This window comes from Toxorhynchites rutilus, chromosome 1 (genome assembly GCF_029784135.1).
Source record: "Toxorhynchites rutilus septentrionalis strain SRP chromosome 1, ASM2978413v1, whole genome shotgun sequence".
NCBI lineage: Eukaryota > Metazoa > Arthropoda > Insecta > Diptera > Culicidae > Toxorhynchites > Toxorhynchites rutilus.
Window position 1 is genome coordinate 41,570,304 of NC_073744.1, and position 10,580 is coordinate 41,580,883.

The 10,580-nt window shown below is 36.3% G+C and overlaps 2 long non-coding RNA genes across 2 annotated transcripts; both read right to left on the reverse strand.

Annotated features, from left to right (window-relative positions):
• Window positions 1–7,104: 7,104 nt before the first annotated feature.
• LOC129774883 (uncharacterized) lies at window positions 7,105–7,816 on the reverse strand. The gene is made up of 3 exons (XR_008742799.1): window positions 7,469–7,816; window positions 7,321–7,385; window positions 7,105–7,262 (listed from the first exon to the last, which is right to left on the reverse strand). It is a non-coding gene; the product is annotated as an uncharacterized LOC129774883 (long non-coding RNA).
• A 766-nt stretch (window positions 7,817–8,582) lies between these two features.
• LOC129774880 (uncharacterized) lies at window positions 8,583–9,875 on the reverse strand. The gene is made up of 3 exons (XR_008742798.1): window positions 9,673–9,875; window positions 9,324–9,606; window positions 8,583–9,263 (listed from the first exon to the last, which is right to left on the reverse strand). It is a non-coding gene; the product is annotated as an uncharacterized LOC129774880 (long non-coding RNA).
• Window positions 9,876–10,580: the final 705 nt, after the last annotated feature.

Here is a 10,580-nt window from a genome sequence, read left to right on the forward strand (position 1 = left end):
TAAATGTTTCTATGATGGTCAGACACTCCGCTCCCTTCTCTAAGGGGAGCTGCCATACAAATGAAACACAAACTTCTGCATAACTCGATAAATAATCAAGCAAATTGAGCCAAATTTGGGATGTAAGGATTTTTGGGTAAGAGAAGTGTTTCTATGATGGTATGACACCCCTCCCTCCTCTGGAATGGAGAGGGGTCTCATAAAAATAACACACATATTTCAACCAAACATATTCCAACCAAACATGTCAATTGAAAATTTTCGGAAATCCATTTGATGCCATTTGATGTTTGCGCTAACGAAATTGATATTCGTTCAAAAGTGGAAATGGATGTTAATGTGATAAAACGCATTCCTATATCATCTTCTATCTATGTAAATAAATATGGATCGCCGAAAGTGTTGATAAGAGCAAAACTCGAGAAAGGAATTGTCCGATTTAGAGCTCTTTTTTATTCTATCATATTTTATTTATCAAACATTTTTTCCATGTAACGAAGAAACATATTAATTTCAAGTGGTTGAAAAATCTTGAACGAGAATTGTGTCTGAAAATAATTTTATTTTATAATGACGAGTTTTGCTAGAAGTACTAGGAATTTTACAGTAAAAGGTAATTTATAAAGGTAGATTGGAAGATCAATCAATGAACAGTTTTGCAATTGGAGCCACAAACGTGGGCTTAATAAGAAAACGTGGATGTGGTAACGAAAAATAAGTTTTGGGCGAGACGAAGAGTGCCGGGTCAGCTAGTAATAAATAACATTTCAAAATGACTATGCAAATGCCGTATGCTTCTCATCTGTTGGATGATGAAGTGGATTACGAGATTAGGTTGAGAGGCTATAGTGAAGAAATAAATAATCCATTAGAAAACAAACAACAAACAGAAGATTATTTCATCCTAAAGAGAACTGTGAGTAACGTTCAACTTTCTCAATTGAGCAAGAATTTGACGAATTTGGTTCACCTAGAGTGAACCAAATTAGATCAGCGGCTATAAAAGGACCAGATTCTATAATTTTTCTAATTCACACTTGTTTGAAATATTATCGCTCACGAACTGAGTGCAGCAATGCGCCAGATGATGCTTCATTGAAAATGAAACGAATGCTTTTAGAAAACATCAATGAAATAATGAACGCTTTAGGTACAAAAATCACAGTTACTAACAATAATGAAGCGGAGGATGTTAGCTCGTCAGAGAAAGATACATCCAGAAATCGAAATGGTAAACCACACGAAAAAGTGGTGGAGGTGTCAGAGGTGTCAGCGGACCAACAATCAGCTAATAAATTTGGTGCAACGAAGAAACCAACGTGGGAGTCAGAGAATAACCCATCAAGAGCATTTCAGCTCCCCCCTCCGAGCGTTTGGCTCAACATAATATTAAAGGCTACGAAAGAGGAGTTAAAACTTAATGTTGTCAACTTGGAAGCAAAACTCACTAATGTTAAACCACCACAAACTTCGATAAACCAAGCAACGGGATTGCAGTTACCGACAGAACCGTCCAGATATCGCCCTCTGTCCAGATGGAAAAGGACCGTGAGATAGATGATGATGATGGTCCCGCCTCCTTCCCCTACAGAGATTTGAGCAAGACGAGTTATCTAAAAGATAATTTGGTAATTTTTTTCAGCATTGAAATCAGTTAGGCAAACAAAAAAAAACGAACTGATTTTATTTACAGATATAAGTTCAAAAAAAATTGCAATGTCAAATGACAAGCCAATACTCGGTCATGTCCGCAACAGAGCCGATACGGTCCCGACGAGGCCCTTGCAGCCGAGTGGTCCACCAGAGCACAAGCTCAACCGCCAGCCTTGTATTGGATTGACTATGAATATCCTCATCCAGAGAAATCGAGAAAATTTCCTTAACGAAAAATTTCTAGACCGGCACTTAGAAAACTTTCAATTTAATATCCTTTATATCTGTGTTACGCGCGCGACGCTCAAACTTATGTAGACTACTTTTATTTTTTTTTAACTAATATAATATAAAACAACAAAATAAAAATAAAAATAGTCCATCATCACCAGGATCATGACGGACATAATAGAGAGGACATAAATACAAATTAAAAAAAAGATAATTTAAAATATTAAGTAGTTTGCAAAATATAATCCGTTCAAAAAAAACTTCGTCAGGTTAATTGAAAATATTAAAAACAAACTGCAAAAAAAAATCCCACATTAAATTATCCGTTCGTATAAAACTTCGTCAGTAACAATCTTCGTCATAAAATTTAAAAATATATCGGTCGGCTGTTAATGTAACACAGCTTTCAGGTGTGAAATACAGTGCCTCTTAAATTCTGTAAGTGTTGTTGCACGTTTAATATGTCTTGGCATCGAGTTGAACACATTTATACCTTTGAAATACAACGAATTTTGTGAAGCACATGTCAAGAAATTGGGTGTTCTCAATTCATTCGCGTTTCTTGTGTTATAGCTGTGAAAGTCACTTCCTCTTTCAACTCGATCACACAAATATCGAGGCAGCAAACCTCTAACTACTTTGAAAATGAACACCATAGTTAAATAAACAATCCTTTGCTTCACGGATAACCATTGCAGAGCGTCCAACATTAAAGATGAGGAAGTGAATCTGTTACATTTTAGTATCAACCGCATTATTTTATTTTGCAAACGCTGTAATCTCGATATTTGTGTTTCATTGGCCAGAAATAAAATGGAAGAGCAAAAGTCTAAATGAGGAGATATGATTGATTTGTATAGCTGTATTTTGCTGCAAATAGTTAAATCGTTTTTCAATCGGCATAAGATTCCATACTTCTTGGCAATTTTCTTGATGACATTGTCAATGTGAGTGTTGAACTTGAGTTTGTCATCAATAATCACGCCAAGATATTTAATTTCCCGAACGCGATCAATAGTCTCATCATCAATAACAATAGAGACGTTTTCATTTGAACGATTTCGCGAGATTACCATGTATTTCGTTTTACTTATGTTCAATTTTAATTGCTTATACTTCAACCATCTACTTAAAGAATGCGAATCTCCATTTAAATGTGACGCGACCTGGTTTAAATCATTAGCTGCAATGAATAATACAGTATCATCTGCAAAAAGATTGATATCACAACATCGTAAAACTCGTCGCATGTCATTAATGTACATAATAAATAAAATGGGCCCTAATACACTTCCCTGAGGTACTCCAAGATTATTCCCTACGGGGCTGGAAATGAAATCCTTAAAAATAGTCCGTTGAGTTCTGTCATACAAATAACTTTCAAACCATTTATATGCAGTACCCGTAATTCCAAAGCGCTCAATCGTGTTCAACAACAAGGGCCTAGAAATTGTCTCGAAAGCGCGTTTTAGATCCAAGAAAACAGCAATGATGGTCTCTTTACATTCTAAATTATCTTTCCATTTTGCTAACACCAAGTTCAATGCGGTTTCACAGGAATGACCTTCCCGATATCCCGATTGTTCTGGTATTAGCAAAGTGTTATGATTTAAATATTCCAACAGCTGGCCTTTAACAACTAATTCCAATATTTTCTCTAATGTGTGCAACATGTTGATGGGACGAAACTCTTCGGCTTTAATCGTTCCAGCAACCTTTTGAATAGGTACTATCAGGGATTCTTTCCACACCTGAGGTACATGCCCAGTTAGTAAAGATTTATTGATAAGGTCCAGCAAGATGTAGTCAATAACATGAAAGCAATCTTGAATAACTCTAGCATTATCACTATCTACTCCAGCCGTTTTTCCTAAAGAAAAGCAAATAGTTCTAAGTTCATTTAATGTAATTGGGTGAAAACTTTCAAAACTACAATTACTATTAATCGGCTGTTTTATTTCATCAGGTTCATCGACCAATTCAATAGATTGATTGATCAATGAAGCACTATTGACAAAATAATCGTTAAATTTAGAAGCTATTATCTGTTCAGACTGTTCAAGTGTGCCATTAAAAGTTATGGATCGCGGTTTGCTATTATTAGGTTTCAAAACGGATTTCAAAATTTTCCATAACTCTTTGCTGTTGCTTTGATGCTGATCAATCTTCCTCTGAATATATTCACAACGAGTTTTCTTAACAGATTGTGAATATCTATTGCGCGCGTTCGTGTACATATTCCAATGATTTTCATTATTAGTTCTACGAAATTTATTGTACCACCTGTCTCTCTTACGTTTGAGACGCAAAAGATCCAAATTGTACCAGCTGTTCGAGTTTTTCACACATACAAACTTTTGCGTAACTAATCGATTGGTACACGTTTTCAAGACATCAGTTAGAACAGCTGCTGATTCATCTAAATTACTCGTCCCGAATGGAAAATCCAAGCTTCTCAACACAAGATTCGAGACGGCATGTTTCGAATATTTACTCCAGCACTTTAATTTCACAAAATCATCGTTATTAACGAAATTATCTACTACATTAATAACTAAGGTCTCATGATCGGTTATTTTTAAATTTGCATCAGTGACAGAGCAAACTGTATCAAAATTGGAATAAACATGATCAATTAAAGTTTCACTGTGCCTGGAAATACGCGTGAAATCATTTACTGTTTGTTTTAAATTGAAAAAATCTGCTAAACGCTTTAAATGGTTTGAATTATGGTTATCTCGCCAATTGATATTGAAATCACCAGCCAATATATTTAATATGCTGGAATCAAGGAATATTTCTAGCCAATTTTCTAAAATTTCAACAAAACGTTGGTCACTTGAGCTTGGAGAGTGATACAAAACACCATAGTTACCCATCTTCATGCCACGTTCAACTGTAATGCCCAAAAACCAGTTTCCATCAATAACTTCGTTGAGGCGAATATTGAATTGAACTGATTCTCTGACATAAACAGCAACACCGCCAGTATGTCTAGAATGTGATAGACAAGCAGCAACATTATATCCCGGAATACTATACTGATCAAACGATTCTATTTCAACGATGTGTGTTTCCGACAAGAGGACCAAAAGTGGACGCTTTTCTTCAACAATCTGACGTAAAGCTACGTAGTTTGTTGACAGTCCCGCAATATTCAAATACAAAATATAATATTGGTTCACAATTCTCCTGGAACCTGGTTGCTATTTATTGAAATGCAAGCTGCTTTTTTTCAAATCAAAAAGTCTTTGATAGACTGAACATTCTGAGCTAAATGCGGCATGATTGACGTCCAAATTCATTTTCCGTTCTCTATTTATTTTCAAACAATTAACGCATTTCAATACAGTTGACCTGCACTCAGATATCTTCTGTTTCTGACTACACCTAGAGCACGTTTCACAATTTTGTTTGCAATCCGTGCCCTTGTGTCCAAATTCTCCGCATTTGAAGCATCGCAACACAACATAGAACGATATAAAAAACTTGATGCAATTGAGGACTGTTCAAGCGAGAGGGCAAACCCTCTGGTCCCTGTCCGTAAGGCGAAAGGCAAACTGAGAGTTTGTTTAGATTCGCGCCGAAAAAACGCTCTAACTAAAAAGGATTCCTATCCCATGAAAGATATAAAAGGAATATTTCATCGCTTGGAAACAGCTAAATTTTTCTCGGCGATCGATCTCAAGGACGCTTACTTCCAAATTCCGCTAATAGAAGAATGCAGAGATTATACGACATTCAGAACATCGAAGGGACTATTTCGATTCAAAGTCTGTCCATTTGGTCTCACAAATGGGTCGTTCACCATGTGTCGCTTGATAGAAAAGGTGATTGGTTTCTGTCTAGAGCCTCAAGTGTTCGACATTGTGGTGACCACTAAAACTCTTCTAAACCTTTTTCGTATGCTAGGCGTTGTAGCAGATCGTTTGAGAGAAGCAAACTTAACAATATCTCTAGATAAATCCCGCTTTTACCGAAAGCAGATGAATTGGATATTTAACAGTTCGGCTGAAAAGTTTATAAGGTAAAACAGTAAAACTATTTTTTTTTTGCAAAATTCAATTTTATTATTCAACATAATTGCCTTCGAGGGCGACACAACTATTATAGCGACCTTGCAACTTTTCGATAACATTTTTATAGTAATCTTTCGGTTTTTCCTCAAAATAGGCCTCAGTTTCGGTAATTCTGTGATATCGGTAATTTCGGTAATATTCCACAGTTGCAATAGCTGGAGTAGAGTCCGGATAACGTTTGTTAAGTCATGCTTTGGTTTGCACTGTATTTTTTCCATAGAAAAGCATTGCTTTATCAATACACGAAATTTGGATCATCGATGTTGTTTCAATCTCAATGCTGTAACTCACGAACCAATCGACCGATTGCTGTCAAATTTTGACACGTATCCATTGAAAGATGGTGCTTTGTGATTGTCAAGTACATTTTTGCAAGAGACGCCATCTAGACGTCAACTTTATTAACTTTTCAGCCGAACTGTTATTAACGGAAGAAGGAGTAGCCATTGTCAATTCGCGAATCGAACCTATTCTCAATTACGCGAGACCAAAAAGCATCAAAGATATTCGTCGACTTTTGGGCCTAGCATGCTTCTATCAACGATTCATTAAAAACCACAGCAAAGAACGTCGCCCCTATTTCCAACTTGCTGAAGAAATGGAAAGGCAAATTTGAGCGCTGTTTCAAATAGTAGATAATGAACCAAAAATGATAGTGTACTTTAATGAAAAACTTAGCAGTACACAGAAAAGATACGCTAGCGTTGGAAAAGAATGCCTTGGAGTACTTCTGGCGATCGAGCACTTCCGTCATTTCGTGGAGGGAAAAAAATTTGAAGTAATCACTGATGCAAAGAGCTTGTCGTGGTTATTTACAATTGTAGTAGAGTCAGGAAACTCCAAACTTCGAAGATGGGCATTAAAAATCCAATCTTACGATATCGAGCTCGAATATCGTAAGGGCAAACAAAATATAACAGCAGATTGTTTATAACATTCAGTGGAAGCGATCACAACAACGCTGGTCGATCTTGAATATCAGCATTTGGTGAAAGCGATTACTGTTAATCCTCAGTGTGCCCACCTCCGAGCACCATATGAATACCTTGCGGCGGGTCCGACCTGAACGTCAGTGAAAGAATGTGGGAAATGTGCATAGGAAATATAAACAAAAACAAATAGATTGATTGTAATGACTGCAAGTTAATTGAGTTATATAAAGTGAATTGGATAGCATAGAATTAAAAGTTGATATGATTATTTTTGAGAGAGTCGCAGAACTTTAAAGTTGCGAAGATGTGGTAGAAATAGAGCTGTATGATTGTTGCCTGTACCTGAATCACGAGCGCCATAGCTGTCCTGAATATAGAAGAAAAGCAAGGATTAGGTGAAAAACTATAAATTTAAAGCTACTAACAACGAAAAGCTGCTGTTGAAATTGGTGTCCCAGGCTGATCCGAACACTCAGAGTCACCCAGATTTCTGAGTAGTGGGTGAACGCGTATACGAAATGGTAAAAAATCAACAGAAAATAGAAGATGCCCATTTTGCTTGGAATCTGTTACCTCCAAAAGCCGAAAGAAGATATATAGTGGAGAATACGCGCAATAAAACCCATCTTGGGTTAGAGAAAACTCTGGCCGCTCTGAGAGAAAAACATTTTTGGCCTCTAATGAATACTGAAATTAAACGCTTTTGTCAGAACTGCACTACATGTCAAACTAGTAAGGCTACCAACGTAAATACTACTGCTCTATTAATTACCCAGAAAAAGATGGCGAATTATCCTTGGTAGTTTATCACAATGAACTATGTTGGTCCACTGCCTGCTTCGGGTAAATGTAGGAATACATGCCTATTGGTGATAACAGACGTATTCAGTAAGTTTATAATCGTCCAACCGTTTCGTCAAGTCACTGCAGAGTCATTGGTACCGTTCGTGGACAATATGGTATTCCTTATGTTCGGAGTACCTGAAGTAATCCTCACAGACAACGGAACTCACTTCGTCTCGAAATCATTTCAGGAACTATTAAGAAAATATCACATCACTCATTGGAAGACGCCAAGCTACCACCCACAAATTAACGATTCAGAAAGGGCGAACCGCATATGTATAGCCGACTACGGGATATGAATGTCCCGACTGAGAGCATAAAAAAATCGGAGCGAGAAAAACTTTACGCGGAAGTTAGAGAAAATTTAAGAATAGCATTTCAAAGACACTCTAAGCACTACAATCTGAGGTCAAATGCAAATTAAGGAACCGAATATTGTTACTGCGCTAAGTTAGCAGCGAAATACATTCCAGCCACAGTTAAAAGGGTCGCAGGAGAGAACTGTTACGAACTGGTAGATGATAAAGGAAAAAAGCTTGGGGTATTCAATTTGCAGTTTTCTCAAGAAATTCAATAGCAAAGCGTGAAAGTTTTAAAGCTATGTCACCTTACTAAAGATAAACGATATTAAAATTAAATAAAACACCAACCAAACATGAAAAAAAAACCAAAAAAAAATCAAGTAAAAATACCAACAGAGAGATCAACCAAATCGTTTCATGGTAAACTTATGAAACTGGTCATTGAAATGTTCAAGCTATGGTACCTCCTTGAAGGGAACAAATCATTAATAAAATTTATTTATTTATTTATTTATTTATCTTCGACATAAAAATCGTACATATATTTTTACCTACTATGCCTAAACACATTTTTTGATACACCGAAGTCAAACATATCAGACACTTCGTTGAACTTGCTACAGCAGACGTCCAGTGGATTGTTCATACCACAGGTGGTGCGATAATTAAATCGGCGAAAAAATTGTGATTGTCGCGTCACTCGAAGAGTTGTAGTGAGTAGTAGTGAGGCTGTGACGTGTTAGCTTTGCAAGTATCATGAGATGGTATAATAAATTTGTCTAAATGAGTTCATTTCTATTTTATTTTAGCTTAATGTATATATTCATTACAGCGTAAAGATAATCCAATTAGGGTTTCTTTCTAATCAAAACCTCGGGGAAATTGTGGTTCGGCAATTTAGATTTTAGCTTCCTGAAGCTTTCTGTTGTTCTTCGATAATTCTTGCCGCAGTGCTTGAATTAAACTATCATAACCGGCCGAATCGCTAGGTTTCTCATTAGAACTGTTGATGGTGCTGCTCCCGATTTCCTTTGACGGAATATTCCTCTCTGGATAGTCATGTTTCCTCCCATTAGAAAACTGGGCCGATTCTGCGGATGTTACGAATATTTTTAATGGATTCAACTTTTGCTTGATGTCCATCAAGATCTTTCGACGAGCCTTCCGGTTTTGATTTCAAAAGGCATGAATATCGTTGGCCTTTCTGACAGTATGAATAGCTAGAAATAAACAGTTGTGTGTACTAATTGTAACTATAATATGGATTTGTTCAAATTTACTTGTTTGTATCAGTTTTCGACGATATTGTACTTCCAAGCCATCGATATGAATGAAACAATCTGAACTGAAGTGAAGTGAGCAAATGTACATGTTTTTATTATTGCTGTTTAGGTCCTGTCCGAAGAATCGAAGCCATTTCTTCCAAATAGTCACATACCCTTGGGGATCGATGGAATGATAATTTGTGGGACATGTTTTCATAATTCGAGTTGGACTCGAGCCCGGGTATCAATGACCGAACGTTCACGCATCCCTGTGCCACACATCGAGCCATAGAGTTATCTGAAAATAGAAATATTTTATATATATTCCTCAACACATCATGGGTACTAGTTCCATTATTTTTACTTTAATGGTTCACTAACTCCTTTATCTCACGTATTATTGACAGCAGTTCATATGAACTGTATACCCAGTTCAGAACGAACTGTGTACGATGAACGATGAATTGATAATACAGTTCAGAACGAACTGACCGCTGGCTGAACTGTGCATGCAGTTCAGAACGAACTGTGTACGGTAAGCGATGCACAAGAGGAAAGAAAACGAACGAGTGATAGATGAATGGTGCTGCAAGGTAAATAGTTCTCAAATTAATGAATGGAAACTAACGATAGCCCCATGAAACAACAAAAATAATATGTCGGTATTGTCGCTTTCATAAAAAACGCAACATTTCAGGATACGATAGTTTTAAATTGAATTGTTGAATTATTTTTCAAATTATATTTTAATTTCATATTTTGGAGTTCAGGGTAAATATTTCAGTAAGTTGATATGCAAATCTCCCTCACTTAGAAAATATAGTTGATAGCGGAAAGATTTAAACAGTCTTGTTAAACAGTAAAATTCGCGTCGCTAATATGAAATATGTTTTATATTATATCATATTGTGCGCAATAATTTTAAGATGGATGTTCCCGGTTTGAGTACAGTTTAGCTATAGCATTTATTGCAATACATAAGCAGAGCAGCACAATGCTAGTTTATGCTTCAAAAAATGAATAATGACTCAAACAAAATCAAAATTTCAAAATCAAAGTTTGATTCTCTATTGTGTTAAGTTATTTCTAACAAATATCGGACGAATAATGATTAAAACGGCATTTTATGAATGAACAGTCCTACATAACATCCCACACTTTTTATACTTGTTTTGACATATCCCTCCACTGTACAAAAGAGTGAGTGAACTGCTCAAAAGAACTAGTTCACTCAAGTGAACGGTTGGTAACTGAACGGTTCATTAAAGTGAA